The following is a 16,454-nucleotide window of genomic DNA, read 5'->3' on the forward strand; positions in this document are numbered from 1 at the left end:
AGGTGTGAAAGGTTGTGTCCTCTCCCCACACGTCCACATGTGCACCAACTAGGAAGTTTCGCCGAGCTTCCATCTTCAGAGTTGTTCCCAGTTTATTGATTGAATAAATCACTGACCATGGTTGAACTTTCCTGCTACCTCCCCTTCCCCAGGGGTCAGGCAGCTGAAAGCCCTAGCCCTCTCATCTGTGCTGTTTTTCTGGTGACCAGCCCCAATCCCGAAGATAACTAGAGGTCAGCTATGAGTCCCCTCATTAACATATAATCAGGTGTGATCCAAGGGGATCATGAATAACAAAGATACTTTTACCACTTAAGAAATTCCAAAGGTTTTAAAAGTTCCATGCCAGAAAGTGGGGACAAAGACCAGATAAATCTTTTTTTCTCTTTAAAATTTTTTTAATTATTATTTTTTAAAATTAAAGTGTAGTTGTTAGTCTCTTGGGATAGACCATGATGGAAGATAATATAAGAAAGGGTATGTGTGTGTAGATTGATCTATCTCTCTCTCTCTATCTATCTATCTATGAATATGAATGAATGGGTCACTATGCTGTACAGCAGAAATTAGCAGATAAATTCTTTATTGTACAATAAAGAGTAAATGATGAGACCAAGTGTTTGAAAAGGTAACATACTCCAGATCAAGGTTTTTCAAACTTGAGGTCATGCCCATTCATGAGTAGAAAAAATTTATTCCATGGGGAACCAGTATTACTTTTACTAGAATACAGAATCGAATCGAATCAAATTGAATCGAATAGAATATATGCAAGTATATCATGTATAGTAAGTATAAGTTATTTTTTGAAATTTTGCTTCAGACATATATAGATCTATAGCTAAATACAGATCTAGTCCATTAGACATATATATACATTTTTACTGTGGTTTAAGGTCATAAATATTTAAGACCAGTGCCCCAAATGGACAGATAACATTTTGAGATATTTTTAAGGTGTCATGAGAATTGCAGAATCTTTTTATCCATGTTTTATTTTTAGTATTGGTTATTATTAGGATTTCAGTAAACATTTTAATTAGCATTTAAGCCATTTGAAAATAACTCAGCCCAAATGATGAACTGCACTTATTTCTCTTGTTAAAGCAAACACTTACTACAGTATCTATGCTAATTTTGGGGTTTTTTTACTACCCAGTCACCTAGCTGAAAGTTGTAAATTTACTTGGTTCCATGTAAGTGTAGCCACTCAATCATCAGAATAAGAAACTTTGAGCCAGGAAGTCTTCTAAGGAAGGATTTCTAGTGAATTATGGAGTTGTTGTGGAATTCATTTCCACATTTCCTGCATTAACTGAATCCCTTTCACAACCCCTTGGTCTATGGGAACCTTGATTCATATCTGTGAGTTTGAGGCTTTTTTTTTTTTTTTAGAATATAGTTGATTTACAATGTTGTGTCCATTTCTGTGGAAGAGCATAGCGACCCAGTCATTCATATATATATTTATAGAGAGAGATTCTTTTTCTCATACTATCTTCCATCATGTCCTACCCCCGAGAGATCAGATATAGTTCCCTATACTGTGGGGGAGGATCTCATTGCTTATGCATAAATGAGGCTTTCTTTATGGCTGATTATATGATCAATTTTTATGTTTTACGTTTGTAGGGGAAATATATATATTTTAGATTTATTAGAAGCAGAATTCTTAAAAGTCTGCTAGACCCAACTTATTGTTTTTGTTGCTTAGATCTTCCATTTACCTGCTCATTTTTGTCTGCTTAGCTTTCAACGGTTAGGAGAGATAAGTTGAAATCTCTCCACTTATGATGGTGAACTTCTTAATGTCTTCCTACTGTTGTATCAATTTTTGCCTCATATATTTTGAAGGCCTTCGGAGGTGTTTAATGCCTTGACTATTTTCTCATTATGCGGTTACAGTCTTCCTCTCTTTATCCTAAAACCTCTGCCGATATGAAACACCGACTCTTTTTTTTTTTTTTTTTTTTTTTTCCCACTGTACAGCAAGGGGGTCAGGTTATCCTTACATGTATACATTGCAATTACAGTTTTTCCCCCACTCTTTCTTCTGTTGCAACATGAGTATCTAGACATAGTTCTCAATGCTATTCAGCAGGATCTCCTTGTAAATCTATTCTAGGTTGTGTCTGCTAAGTCGACTCTCTTTTAGTTAGGCTCTACCTGACATATTTTTAACATCCTTTACCTTGAACCTTTGTATCCAATATGCTTAGGTGTGTCTTTTGTAAACAGCATCTGCCAATATTTGTTTTTTAACTGGCATATTCAGTTCATTTGCTTTTACATAATAACTGATATATATTTCTTTATCTATTATTGCAGTTTGTCCCTCACTTTTTCTATGCTTCATTTTAATCAGCCCCCAAAGATAAGAATTTTAACATGTTCTCATATCCCTCGACCTAGTCTGCCTCCAAGTTACTCATCAGGTTCATGCCAGGCACACTTTTGGTAGTCAGTCACAGAAGCCTTCGAAGATGACAAACAGCATCAGGATACTTCATCATAGCTTCTTCACACTGTCTCTTACAACACCATCTCCTGGATTTGCTTTTAAATACTTCACACAAACTTTTTTCACTGAGTCATTTTGCATAGCAAGGTGTCCAAAGGCTTACAAGCCTCAGAATATTTCACGCCCTCAGATTCAAATGAGTTTGTATGTTTAAGTTTTTTTCTTCAACACTACCCCACTCTCTATAGACATCTAATTTTTGTTCTTTTGTATTCTTCTCTCTATATATGTAGGGTTTAGAATTTCTTCTTTGTCCTTGGCATGATTAAATTTCACCACAAGCTGTGGATGTTTTTCCTTCTTTCTTCTCTTAATTTTTTAAAATTAATTCTGCAAATTTTATATATTATTTATAAACACATAAATTAAAAAATTTAAATGCATTTGTTTTTTGGAGTTTCTTCAAACATTTCTTGAAATATTTCTTCCTCTCCATTTAAAATTTTTATCTGCTTCTGGAACTCCTAAGTAAGATATTCTACGTCTATCCCCCATATCGCATAATTTTTATTTTGAAATTTTTATTTCTTTGCTTTCTTACCTTCTGGGAGATTTTCCAAATCTGGTGCTCCCGATTCACCAATTCATTCCTTAGTGAAATCAAGCAGGGCCCTGTGGGCTCCTGGGCACACAAGCCTTTCTGTGCTCCCCATTTCTTGTTTTTAGGAAATAAACTTCAGGCTCCATGACCTTCCCTGAGTTTCAAAGGCTGGTTCAAACACTTGATATTCAGGGGAGGAGGGGGGATCATGCAGAGACTGGAGAGGAGCAGTCAAATAACAACAGTGCAACTTTGGGGCAGGGTTCTGGTCCCTCCTCAAGGAATATCAGTAACAATATCTTTGAGTTCTACAAAACTAAAACCCTCAACTAATGGAGGATGTTAATGAAGCATTCTTTATTTCGGAAAGAAGACCACCAGGCCACTGAACACCAGCTTTGAAAACAATGCAAACCTGCCTCTACCCTGATCCTTACCTGTGGCCCTATTTTTCACTCCCAAAACTATAAAACCACCTCCCAGTCTCTCCTAAGGGGGGCACAGTCGTTAAGGCTATTTCCTGCTGTGACCCTCCTTTTCCTGGTAAAGTAATAAAGCTATTTTTATTCCTTCGCCCAAAACTCTGTCCCAGCATTTGTATTTGGCACTGGTGAGCAGAGGCTGAGCCCCAGCGACACTGGCTGTATCCACTCTGCTGTTACTCTTCGCCTTGATGTGTGCTTTATTAAAATTGTGGAAATACCAAATATTTCTGCTTAATTCTCATTTTCTTCTTTTTACTGCTAAAAATTTTCCTTATCTCATTTTTCATGCTGACTAGGCTACATGCAAATTCTTGGTTCATCTGTTCTGAGAGTCCTACCTCTTATAGGAACTATAACTGTATGTGTCTCTTATTAGAAATGCTCCTCCTCCTCCTCCTCCTCCGAGATCTTGTTAGTGTGTTGGATGAGTTCCTGTTTGCCGTGAACCTACAGGGCAATGCATCAGACATGACCCCAGAGAGTATGAACTTAGTGAGCTTAGAAGATGAGGAGTGAATGGGCCCTGGGTGGAGAGCCCCAACCACTAACCCACATCAATAAACCAGCTCTCCTGCCTCAAAATAACTCCTCCGCTCAGCTTCTATACCTCCCTAGCCCTGCCCACTCCACCCCTTCCAGCAGCCTGGCCCTGGGAAGCCCTCTACACGATCTTTCCCCACCCTCTGGCTGTGGAGGCTCAGAGGTAGGGAGAGCACTGCCCAGAGTCAGTCCCGCGTGTTTTTCTCAAATTTTAAGCATAAGACATCCATGTTGCCATGATGCCTCACCCACATCCATGATTTTCCTCCAGAAGACCCTTGGACCAGAGCTCTAGGTTTCTATGTGTGGCTAGGCAGGCACTGTCTGGTCCCAGGTATAGCAAGAAGAGCAAAAGCAGAACTCTACTGGCGTCCTTTATATTTTATCCTCTACAACATCAGCATCACCGCTGCTTCCTACCACTCACCTAGACTGCTCCCCACCTACACACCACCCCCGTTCTTCCCCACCTCTGCAGTTTCTGTTTTTGTGTTTTCTTCCATCATTCCTCCAGGGGAGTGCTTCCATCGTTCCCCTTGTGCGGAGATACAGCAAAATCAGCACTTTGTAGAAACTGGAAACTGATCACTAGCTCCTTAACACATTCAAATGATGCAACAATGGCTTTCTTTTGTACATAAGCAGAGTGTAACACCCTCACTCCAGTTGTCAACTTGTCAGGGGCTAGCAGAACAGAGCAGAACAGGTTGGGGGAAGACACCCCTGCCACACAGACGCACACAGTGATGCTCTGCCGAGGGGTCTCTGCAGGGGAGAGACATGATATTCTTCTGCTACAAGATTATGAACTTCAAGGAGCTGTTTGTGTAGGGGCACTGAGAGCATACATTTGAAAAAAATCAGTGTGTGCCCAGTAAAATTTTAAGGGCCTATCCTTGGGTTGAGACATTTAACTTTCTTTATGCTAATATTTACAGGGCACACTTCCCTATTTTAGGAGCATATAGAAAAGAAAAGCAAAGCCAATTTTTCTTTTCTTTCAGGCAATGCAGATGTTCAGAAGGCATTTGGTTCTAGACATCTGTAGCTTTGGAGATGCTCAGGTCATGTTTCAGTTTACTGAGGACAGTGGGAGCCATGGCAACAGATGGAATTCATGAGAGGCCCCCCAGGGTAAGAGGAAGAGAGGACCTTAAAGCTGGAGGTGTAAACTGTGATCCAGCCCAAAATCAAAGGGCAGATGGGGAGAGGGCTCCTCAAAAAATCAGGGGCCAGGAACATGGAACATCTTTCCATTTCTTTACGTCTTCAAAACTTTCCTTAAAAAAGACACATGCACCTGCATGTTCATTGCAGCACTATTCACAATAGCCAAGACATGGAAACAACCCAAATGTCCATGACAGACGATTGCATTAGGAAGATGTGGTATATATACACAATGCAATACCACTCAGCCGTAAAACAGAATGACATAATGCCATTTGCAGCAACATGGATGGAACTAGAGACTCTCATACTGAGTGAAATAAGTCAGAAAGAGAAAGACAAATAGCATATGGTATCACTTAAAACTGGAATCTAATATATAGCATAAATGAACGTTTCCACAGAAAAGAAAATCATAGACTTGGGAGAATAGACTTGTGGCTGCCCCGGGGGAGAGAGAGGGAGTGGGAGGGATAGGGAGCTTAGGGGTTAACAGATGCAAACTATTGCTCTTGGAATGGATTTACTGAGATCCTGCTGTGTAGCATTGATAACCAAGTCTAGATACTTACATCGCAACACAACAATGGGAGGAAAAAGTATGTATACATGTATGTGTAACTTGGTCCCCATGCTGTACAGCGGAAAAAAAAAAATTGGGGACCAATGAAAACATGAAAGAGAGGGGAAAAAAGAAAAAACATACACATGTATATGGATAAAAAAGACTAGATGAATGTAAACCAAAATGCTAACAGTGAGGTCATAGTTAATTTCTCTCTCTCTTTTTTCCTTTTTTAGGGCCGCACCTGAAGCATATGGAAGTTCCCAGGCTAGGGGTCCAACTGGAGCTGCAGCTGTGGCCTACACCACAGCCACAGCAACACTGGATCTGAGCCACATCTGTGACCTATGCCGCAGCTCACAGCAATACTGGATCCTTAGCCTCCTAAGGGAAGCGAAGGATTGAACCAGCATCCTCACAGACACAGTGTTGGGTTTTTAACCCTTTGAACTACAATAGGAACTCCTTTTTTTCTCTTTTATTTTGTCCAACAGTCAAATACTTCTGTCATCACAAAAGGCCATACATTTTATATTTAAAAAGAAAATGGTTTACCCTAAGGGAATTTTTCTCTCTCAAGATGTATTAGTCTGGAAAGGAAGTAATATTCTGAACTATGGAACATGTTGCCATGTATTAGTACAAAGAACTGAATGCAAACAGTAATTCCAACGAGTCACTTTCTCTCTGGCTCCTTTTAAACCGTGAGATAGCAATCAGGCCTAATTATTTGGATTTATAAATATTTACTCTCGAGACAAGTTCCTTATGTTAATAATGTTGACTGAACCAATGCAAGTTGACATTGATATATTACATGACTTCCTCTTTCAAGGGTGAGGTATTGTATTGAAAGAGTTTCATGAAGAGGAGCAAGAATAAAGAGAGCCAAGAAGAGCTTCTGTGACTACCCAGTTTTAACCCATGACCTCTCCAACAAACAAACACACAGAGATTTCTTGTTCCTCTTTCAACCTTGTTTTCCTCCTTAGCACTTATTAACATAGTATCTGTACCACTGTAACATCTGAAATCTGTAAACTCACCTACACACAGGTGTTCCTGTGTCTCTGGTACAGATTAAAACAGAAATTCTGATTTAGCTGGGCCATAGTAAGATTTGAGCATTGCTACTTTTTGATGCCTCCGGGGCGATTCTTACTAACAGCCAGGATTCCACAACATCAACTCAGTTAAATCAAAAATGGAATTTTTTTGAGACTTGCTCCCTTGTGCCATGAATATCCAAATCTTCTCTGGGCTGTTAACATTCCTGCCATCTGTGGTCCCAGCCATCCTGAGTACCTGGCTGTTCAGTTCCCTGATACACCCTGTTTTCAGTGTCTGCCTTTGTGTCTCTCCTTTGGGAAAGTTAACTGAACTAATCAAGTAGAAAAATGGAGAAAACGGACACCTCAGATCCTTTGAAAAATAAGTAAGTAAAGGTCAAATCACATCTTTCAAGTACTTCAAAAGGCAAAATGAAAGAAATGCCTTTGATGGAAAAGTTACACCTGTAAGAACTTGTCAAGGGCTGCTTTGCGATGTTTAATGGTGAGCCCAGGGCCGCAGCTGGCAAGGGTGCCATGAAGTTCATCGGAAACTCAGAAGTGACAGCTGGCAGAGCTCACGTTGTGTCACTTAAGGAAGTTCCTCGGAGATTATGAAGTAGCAGCTGGCAGGACTACACGTGAAATCAACTCAGATGACATAAACTATACCAAAATCACTTTCTCAACCAGTATCATCTTTGTCAAGTTTTGTTTTTAAATAATTAAGATTTATAGGAGACTTCAAAAATAATACAGAGTTTTACCTTTTACTAAGTTTCTCCCAATGGTTACAACTTGTGGAACTATGGTCCAACATCAAACCCGGGACACCGGCACTGGTACAACATGTGTGTACAGTTCTGTGCTGTTTGTACCACACGTGTAGATTCGTGTACCATCACTGCAACTGAGATATAGAAATATCCCATCATTTTCATTTCTCCAGAGTAAATGCCCAGGAACTCTATGGCTAGGTCTTTTTGGTGGATTGACTATCTACCCTTTTGGTTCTCTCTGTACTTGGAAATTCTCTTTGCCCTCAAGTTGGCTTTATCTGATTTCTTCTGACTCATGTTTGCATGCTGCATCTTTTTCCATTCTTTTACTTTTACCCTATATATATAGTTATAGTTTAACTGAATATATTATAAACAGCATATAACTGTGTCATTTTTCAAAGCAAAGAAAAATTCAGACTTTGAAAGGGATTGAGTTGATGGAAAACTCTTGTAGTGAGTAGAGTTCCCACACACTCCTTCCCTTCACTCTCTCCCCAGAATTCCCCTATTATTCATGTCTTACACTAGTGTAGAACATTTGTTACAACTGATAAACCAATATTGATGCATTATTATTAACAAAAGCTCATCATTTATATTAGGGTTCACTTTTGTGTTGTACATTCTATGGTTTGACAAATGCATGACGTCACGTCCCTGCCATGCCGGTGTCACGTAGAAGAGTTTCATGGCCTGAAAAAATCTCTTGTGCTCCATCTACTCATTCCTCCCTCCCCTGCAAATTCTCAACAACCACTAGTTATTTCACTGTCCCTATAGTTTTGCATTTTCCAGAAGGCCTTGTAGCTAGAATCACATAGTAGATGGCCTTTTCAGACTGGCTTCCTCTACTCTGCAATATGCCTTTAAGATTCCTCCATGATTTTTTGTGGCTTCAGTGGCTCATTCTTTTTCAACATTGAATAACATTCCATCACATGGATGTATCATGGTTTGTTTATTCATTCACACACTGAAGGACGTGTCTTGATTACTTCCAAGTTTTGGGAAGTATGAACAAAGATTTTATAAACATTCATGTGCAATTTTCTGTGTATACATGTTTCAACTCATTTAGGTAAATACCTAGGAAAACTGCATCTATGCTCTCCTTCTGGAAGGAGAGGTCTCCTAGACAGCACTATTTGAGAAGGGAAATCAATGCATTGTTAATCTGTAGCTATTGTTTTTTTTTTTTTTTTTTTTTTTTTTTGCCACGACCAGGATATTTTTTAATTATCTTTTTTTTTTTTCTTTTTAGGGCTGCACCTGCGGCATATGGAAGTTCCCAGGCTAGGGGTCATATCCAAGTTGCATCTGTGACCTATATACCGCAGCTTGCAGCAACACTGGATCCTTAACCCACTGAGCGAGGCCAGAGATTTTTTAAAAGGTATTACTTGACTCTCTTTGAGAATTATACAGCTAGCTATACAAGAAAATGGAGAAAATTATATGAAGTTAACTGAAGAATAACTCAAGTGAGATCAAATTTCAATAAGCATATCAATAGAGCAAGTTATTAGTTCCCTTGACTGAATAAAAAAAGTGTTACCCATTTTAAATTTATTTTGAATTTGATATAAGTAATTTTGACTAATGATTACCTTTTAAACATAAATTAATATTTTTCTTCAGCTGTCAGTAATCTCTTTGCTAAGTTTCAGACAGGCGATAGAAATTCCAAATATGAAGACAGAGTATACTCATTGGCTTCTAATATGTCAATGTCTACACTAGCTTTATCTCGGGAAAAAGGTGACTTGGCTACCTCAGCATAATTTAAGTCTATGCTGTTTTTAGCTACTAGTAGTTTGTGCAATGAGAGTGAAATTGTTTGTCATCGCTCAAAATAAACAATGGCAATATAAATACTGTAGATTCATTGTGAAAGTTATCTAAACTTTAATAAAAAGGGAAGTCTTCAGGGATAATTAGAAAAATGCTTACTTGTATAACGCAATGCAAAAGTCATTCAGGGAAATACGAAAATTTCACCCATCAGTCTTAACGATCCTTACCCGTTGGTTTATGACTAGGATGTGATGTCTCCTCTGAGCCTGCTTTGTACCCCAGCTCAGGTCTCCCCACACCTTCCTCTTCCCAGCCTTTCACATGAACCACCACCCCATCGTGGTTATCCCAGCCTGCTGGAGGCTGACATCCAGCATGCTACACCCAGTACTTTCAAGGGGTCAGGAAGCCGTGGCTTGATCCAGGACAAGAAATGGAACTAGAATCTCTAACCAAGCTCACCACAGTGGTCCACTGATGCTCTATCTCCTTTCCAGGCTCTACTTATTCTAAATGACTATTAAAGATAGGACACATACTATCCAGATACTCATTCATTTATTTATTTCATAACAAGGTGTATCACCTTGTTTTAGGTGGTGCAGAGACAGCAGTGAATGAGGTAATTCCTCTCCTCTTCTGTTCCTGGAGCTTATGGTTCCATGTTGGGAGACAGATAATGAATAAATGCACAAGTAGAAAGGTATATGGGAGTTCCCGTTGTGGCTCAGTGGTTAACGAATCCGACTAGGAACCATGAGGTTTCAGGTTTGATCCCTGGCCTCGCTCAGTGTAGGATCCCCCATTGCCCTGAGCTGTGGTGTAGGTCAAAGATGCAGGGTGGATCCCACGTTGCTGTGGTTGTGGTGTAGGCCGGTGGTTACAGCTCTGATTAGACCCCTAGCCTGGGAACCTCCAAATGCTGCGGGTGTGGGCTTAGAAAAGACAAGAAAGAAAGAGAAAAAGAAAGATATTTTCGTATACAGTGTGATGCTGTGGTGATAAGTACAATGGAGAAAGTAAAGCTGGCTAAGACAGTAGAGATTATCAGCGTGAAAGGCCGTGGACGTATCCGGGAAGGGCTCTCTGTGTTGGTGACCTCTGAATGGATACCTAAGAAAGAGAGGGCCGTAATGGGTATGTAGGCAAGTGCAAAGGCCCCAAGGCAGGAACATGTGTGTCTTCTTTAAAAAAGGTAATAGAGAGACTGCGCAAGGGAGGAGAGAAAGTCAGAGGGAGAGCCAGGGACTGGATCATGTGTGGCTTTAGAGCCATGAACAGGATTGTGATTTATCCTAAACCAGGGAGAAAGCCTCTGAAGGCTGTCTGTGGTTTTCCTAGATCTGCTTATACCACCTGCCTGTTGCCCTGGATGCTGCGGGGTGGACATTCCATAGGGCACATGCAGACACTGGGAGACCACTGGGGGCTCCTCCAGGAGATGGTGGTAGCTAGGGGAGGATTTGCTGTGGTAGAGGTGGTGAGAAGAACCATGATACTGGATACATTTCCAATTTAGAGCCTGAAGAATTTGTGGATGATTTAAATGAGCCGTGTGAGAAAAACAGGAGCTTCAAGATCGATACTGGCTGAACTGTGGTGCCATTCTTAGAAACAGACAACACTGAGGGAGGAGCAAGTCTTGAGAGAGAAATCAAGAAGCCCTGACATAGTAGATACTTGACCTTAATATATTTTTTTAATATTTTATTTTACTTTTTAAAAATATTTTATTTATTTGCTTTTTAGGGCCACACCCACATATGGAGGTTCCCAGGCTAGGGATCCAATTGGCTATAGCCGCCGTCCTATAGCACTCAGGATCAGAGGAGCGTCTGCAACCTACGCCACAGCCCACAGCAACATCAGATCCTTAACTCACTGAGGGAGGCCAGGGATCGAACCTGCAACCTCATGGTTCCTAGTTGGATTCGTTTCCTCTGCACCATGACCGGATCTCTGGACCTTAACATTTTTTGAGGTAAGTTATTGAGGCATTTATGAATTGGGGGGAGGTCCAATTCAAGGAATCCCCCAATTCATAAATGCCTCAATAACCTATCATTTTTCCCATAAAATACAGCAGAGTGGCCTCTTCCTTTTTGTCCCTTAAAGATCCCTCTCTTACTTGACAACAATTATGGCTGAGGTCAGAGAATGCTCTTGAAACAGTGTCATAAATGTCCTTTTCTTACCATTCCATAAGACCACACACTGTACTGTACTCATCATTGGTGTGACTGTTCCACATGAAATTTGACCTTGCCTTCTAGTTTATGCAGAATGTTTCATTTTCAGCTCAGGTTTTTTTTTAGGCATTTCACTTCCATCATCAGCATTAGCAGTAGTTTCTTTTTTTTGGCCATTTTTCAAAATGAAATAGAATTGGTTTCACCTCGCTAGTGTTTCTGAATATGGGACAATGACTCAGCAAAAGAAAGCCAAGTGAAGACAAGATTGGGAAGTGAGCTAGAAGCATCTCTCAGTAGCTAAGTAGATCATTCAGGAATATCATCTTGCCTATACCTAAAAGATTCCAATGTGCGAATCAGTAAAATTTGAAATTCTTTCAAGTTATAAACCAGGGAGCCTCATAAACAGTTAAAACCATGAATTTTATATAGAAGAATGTCTCAGTTGATCCCATCTAGTTTCTGCTAATTTGTTTTACTTCCTATCCATGAAGCGGTGTGTTCTGAAACCCCCTTCTTACTGCCTAGGGTAAAGGCAAAGCTTCCCCTGCCTACTTCTGAGAATCTATCAAGACCTCAGTAAAGTTTTATCTATGCTAAAGAGAACATATTTGAACAGAATAGCCCAGATTCAAGTCCTGTCTCTACCATTTACAAGCTGTGTGGCTTCTGGAAAGTGGCTTAGCCTCTCTGAACATGTTTCTCCATCTTTTAGTGGGGATAATGACAACTACCTTGTGAGGTCGTTGAAAATGACCCAGAGTAAGTGCCTTTGTTATCATGGAGATACACCACTCAGACAGCCTTTCAAGAGATGCTGCTGTGAGGAGCTCATTGTGCCAATAGCTCTGGCTGCCACACCTTTGGATTTGCTGTGGCATTTACATGGAGGCCACTCCTTCCCTCGAAAGACCGAACATGGCAAGTGCACTAGAGTTGGGCCACTTGAATTCAAAAGGTCAGACTCTTCTGGAAAATCTCATAGGCCTGGCTGAAACTTTTCTTGAGAGCTGCTCTGAACAACCTATGACTATATTTACACAACCATCTTTCCTTTTCACTCTCCACACACAACAGGCAGAGCTGTCACAGGAGGAAGAAGCCTGTCTCCTCTTGCTCTCTAACACTTCACCCTTCGCATGTGTGTCCCTTGATATACTTCCTGTGTATCTGACTGTGTCTTAGCATCTGCCTCTCATAGGACCCTAACACACACATCTTTCATAGAGGCAGATAGCACCTTGGACAGGGGTCCAGGGCGGTCCAGCATTTCTTCTCACCAGGATATAGGACGCAGGCTGCCTCTCTGCAAGGTTACTCATGAGTAGCTAAGTCAACATTAGCCATGCTTGAAAATTTCTATTCCATAATTGCTCTTAACCTACGGCCTCCAAAGCATATATATCAACTTCCCAGTGTGGTTCTGTCTATCTTTTTCAGAATTCTTAATCTACCTTTGTGTTGGGTCTGTCATCACCCCACCCTGTCCTATCACATCACTATTCCAGCTCCTCAAGTTTTCCAAGCTCATGGAAATATATGTACAGAAGACCTCAGGAACTGGGTCATAATTCCCCTGATTTAACATGAACAAGGAAACAAGAACTCAACGGCGCAACCACCCAGACAGTCTCCAAGTTTGGGTAATGATTAGTGTGGCGTGGAGGGCAAAGCTTGTGTCCAGGCAGATCCTGAACCTGCCACTTATTAGACATGTAGACCCAACTATGCAAGTGTGACTTTGAGTGATTAGTACCGCAATGTCTTTGCTTTTTAAAAATCGGATAACAATCACATAGTGAAAATTCATTGCTCATTAATGTCTGCTACTACATATTAATCACAAAACATTTTCCTGGTAAATTGGGATGCCTTTATGAATTTGGTTTTTCTTTTTTCTTTTTTGCTTTTTAGGGCCGCACCCACAGCATATGGAGATTCCCAGCCTAGGGGTCGAACTGGAGCCACAGCTGTAGGCCTACACCACAGCCACAGCAACTTGGGATCCGAGCCACTTCTATGACCTACATCACAGCTCATGGCACCGCCAGATCCTTAACCCACTGTTCGAGGCCAGGGATCAAACCCGCAACCTCATGGTTCCTAGTCGGATTCGTTTCCACTACACCATGACAGGAACTCCTGAATTTGGTTTTTAAATATGGGTTTGTCTTTAGAGAACAAAGTTAAAGTTAAGGGATTGTGTTTACTACATCTGATAATTCAGACAAGTTTCACAGTGTTAATTAAGCCATATCAGAAAGCATAGTGCCACAACATAGGTAGTTCACTCACAACAAATTAGCCTTTATAGAATGTAATGGTTGGAGAGGAGGAAGAAAGAATTAAAGAAAAAGAAAAAGAGAAAAAAATAGAGAAGAAAAAGGAAGAAAGAAAGCTAGACAGGCGTTCCCGTCATGTCTCAGCAGGAACTAATCTAGCATTCATGAGGATGCAGGTTCGATCCCTGGCCTTGCTCAGTGAGTTAAGGCTCTGGCATTGCTGTGAGCTGTGATGTAGGTTGCAGTCATGGCTCGGATCCCGAGTTGCTGTGGCTGTGGCGTAGGCTGGCGGCTACAGCTCCAATTGGACCCCTAGCCTGGGAACTTCCATATGCCGAGGGTTCGGCTCTAAAAAGCAAAAAAAAAAAAAAAAAAAAAAAAACTAGACAATAAAATAATTAATATTCAGGACCATGGAGTAAAGATGAGGTGTCAATATGGAGGGATGTTTATTTCTCAATTTGTGATGTAATATACTGGCTGGAAGCTGGTGTTTTCCAACATTTTAAACAACTTTGTTGAAATATAAATGGTATCTTCAAAACTGCATTTATTAAATACCTACCATTTGATGAGTTTAGACTTACATTCATGAAACTACTACAGTCAAGTCAACTTAAAAAAAAAACAACAAACCTATTTTCCCCTACTCTGGGAAGGGCTTTTTTTAGAGATGTTTTTATAATGATCCCTCCATCCCATGAAAATTTAATACCACCTATATCTCATTGTAAAGCTGGCCCTTTGGAGGTGACAACTATAATATCTAAAATTTTTTGCCCCCAAGGACCAATTTCCCCCCACCGGAGCAACACCGCCCTTGCTGAGAAGGCTTCTGTAGTCAAGAGCCTTGAGCTCTGGTCATATGTTCCCTGGTTCTTCAGCCTTTGCAAGTCACTCACTCTTCGAGAATTGCTTTTCTCATTTGTAAGTTGAAGAGGTTGAACAACATGCACCTGAAGACAGTGCAGCCCTGGTCCTGATTCTCTGTGGTTTGCATGGACCCACAGAAACTGCCTCCTCCTGACCTGTCTGCCTTTGCATCACCCACCTTTGCGGGCAGAAGGAGGAGGCAGCGACTGTGCGGTGACAGTGGGTGTGTGTGCCAGTCTCCCTCCAAAACCACATGAGCTGCTTGAAGACCGAGTCCATGTGCATCTGGTATAGGAGCTGGCAAGACACACGCACTCCGTAGACTCTGTAGCATGGGCTGCACAGTGTATAGACGAGTGGGAGGAGATGAAACTGCCAATGTTAGATCTTTTTTTTTTTTTTAATCAAATTTAATTCTGCTTTTTTCTTTTTTCTTTTTATTTTTATTCTTTTGTCTTTTTGCCATTTCTGGGCCGCTCCCACAGCATATGCAGGTTCCCAGGCTAGGGGTCTAATCGGAGCTGTAGCCACCGGCCTACGCCAGAGCCACAGAAACGCGGGATCCGAGCTGTGTCTTCGACCTACACCACAGCTCACGGCAACGCCGGATCCTTAACCCACTGAGCAAGGGCAGGGACCGAACCCGCAACCTCATGGTTCCTAGTCGGATTCGTTAACCACTGCGCCACGATGGGAACGGGAACTCCCCCAATGTTAGATCTTTATGACATCAGATATAGGCTAACTTGGGCACGGTGGAGTTAAATGACACCTATTCCCTCCTGTAGCTCACAGGGTAGTATGTGACATTTCAAGAGGAAGGAAAGTGGACAGTGAAAGAGAGAAAAGGCAAAAAAGTCATACTGGTACCAATTTTATATACCTTCAAAAAGTGCTGAGTAACATTTAGCCAGTGCAGATCGTTTCCCCCAGATCCAGCAGGTGTAGGGATACTGACATTGAAAAATGTTATACTTTTTATAGTATAAATCTGCCATTAAGAAAAAGAGAAGGAAACAAGGGTTCTCATTGTGGCTGAGCATGTTACAAACCCGACTAGTATCCATGAGGACACAGGTTCAATCCCTGGCCTCTCTCATTGGGTTAAGGATCTGGCGTGGCCACAAACTGCTTGGATGCAGCTCGGATCTGGTGTGACTGTGGCTGTGGTGTAGGTCAGCGGCAGCTGCAGCTCTGATTTGATCCCTAGCCTGGGAACTTAAATATGCTGCAGGTGTGGCCCCTAAAAAACAAAAACAAAAACAAAAACAAAAAAAGCAAAAAAAAAGAAAGGAAGATGGAAACAGTTGTTTGTCAAGCACTTTGTAGTTTCCAAAGGACTTTCTCACTGACTATCTCATTGCATGCTCCAGAAAAGTGTCATCTCGTATCAAAGTCAGTCAACTAAGGAAATCCATGGAACCACTGCTAGGATCATTCCACTGTCAGCCACCTTTTTATCTTACCTAGTTGTCTTAAGCACTATCTTCACAGACTGAGAGTATTCAAAGTTGCCATGGTTAAAAGATAGCGATATAACCCATTTGCCATTTCTCATTCTCAGCCACAAACCCTGTGACTAGACCAAGAAAATGTAAGAAACCAGTCTCACTAACTACCATGGCTTAACACCACAGAATGTAGGTGGTAGAAGAAACTT

The 16,454-nt window shown here is 41.0% G+C and overlaps 1 long non-coding RNA gene across 4 annotated transcripts in view; it reads right to left on the minus strand.

The window, feature by feature from the left end:
- Positions 1–16,454, minus strand: part of LOC102158507 (uncharacterized) — a 277,472-nt gene that overhangs the window by 251,455 nt on the left and 9,563 nt on the right. The window contains exon 3 of one of the 4 annotated variants that reach the window (XR_014843759.1): positions 7,639–7,775. The exons of the other annotated variants lie outside the window; for them this stretch is intronic. This is a non-coding gene — a long non-coding RNA (uncharacterized LOC102158507). Of the gene's footprint in view, positions 1–7,638; positions 7,776–16,454 lie in introns of those variants that run through there. 4 annotated transcript variants of the gene reach the window in all.

The sequence above is a fragment of the Sus scrofa genome, chromosome 4, assembly GCF_054392235.1.
Source record: "Sus scrofa isolate SSC_HxYL_T2T_F1_AM1 chromosome 4, Sscrofa_HxYL_maternal_Yorkshire_Landrace_v2.0, whole genome shotgun sequence".
Lineage (NCBI taxonomy): Eukaryota > Metazoa > Chordata > Mammalia > Artiodactyla > Suidae > Sus > Sus scrofa.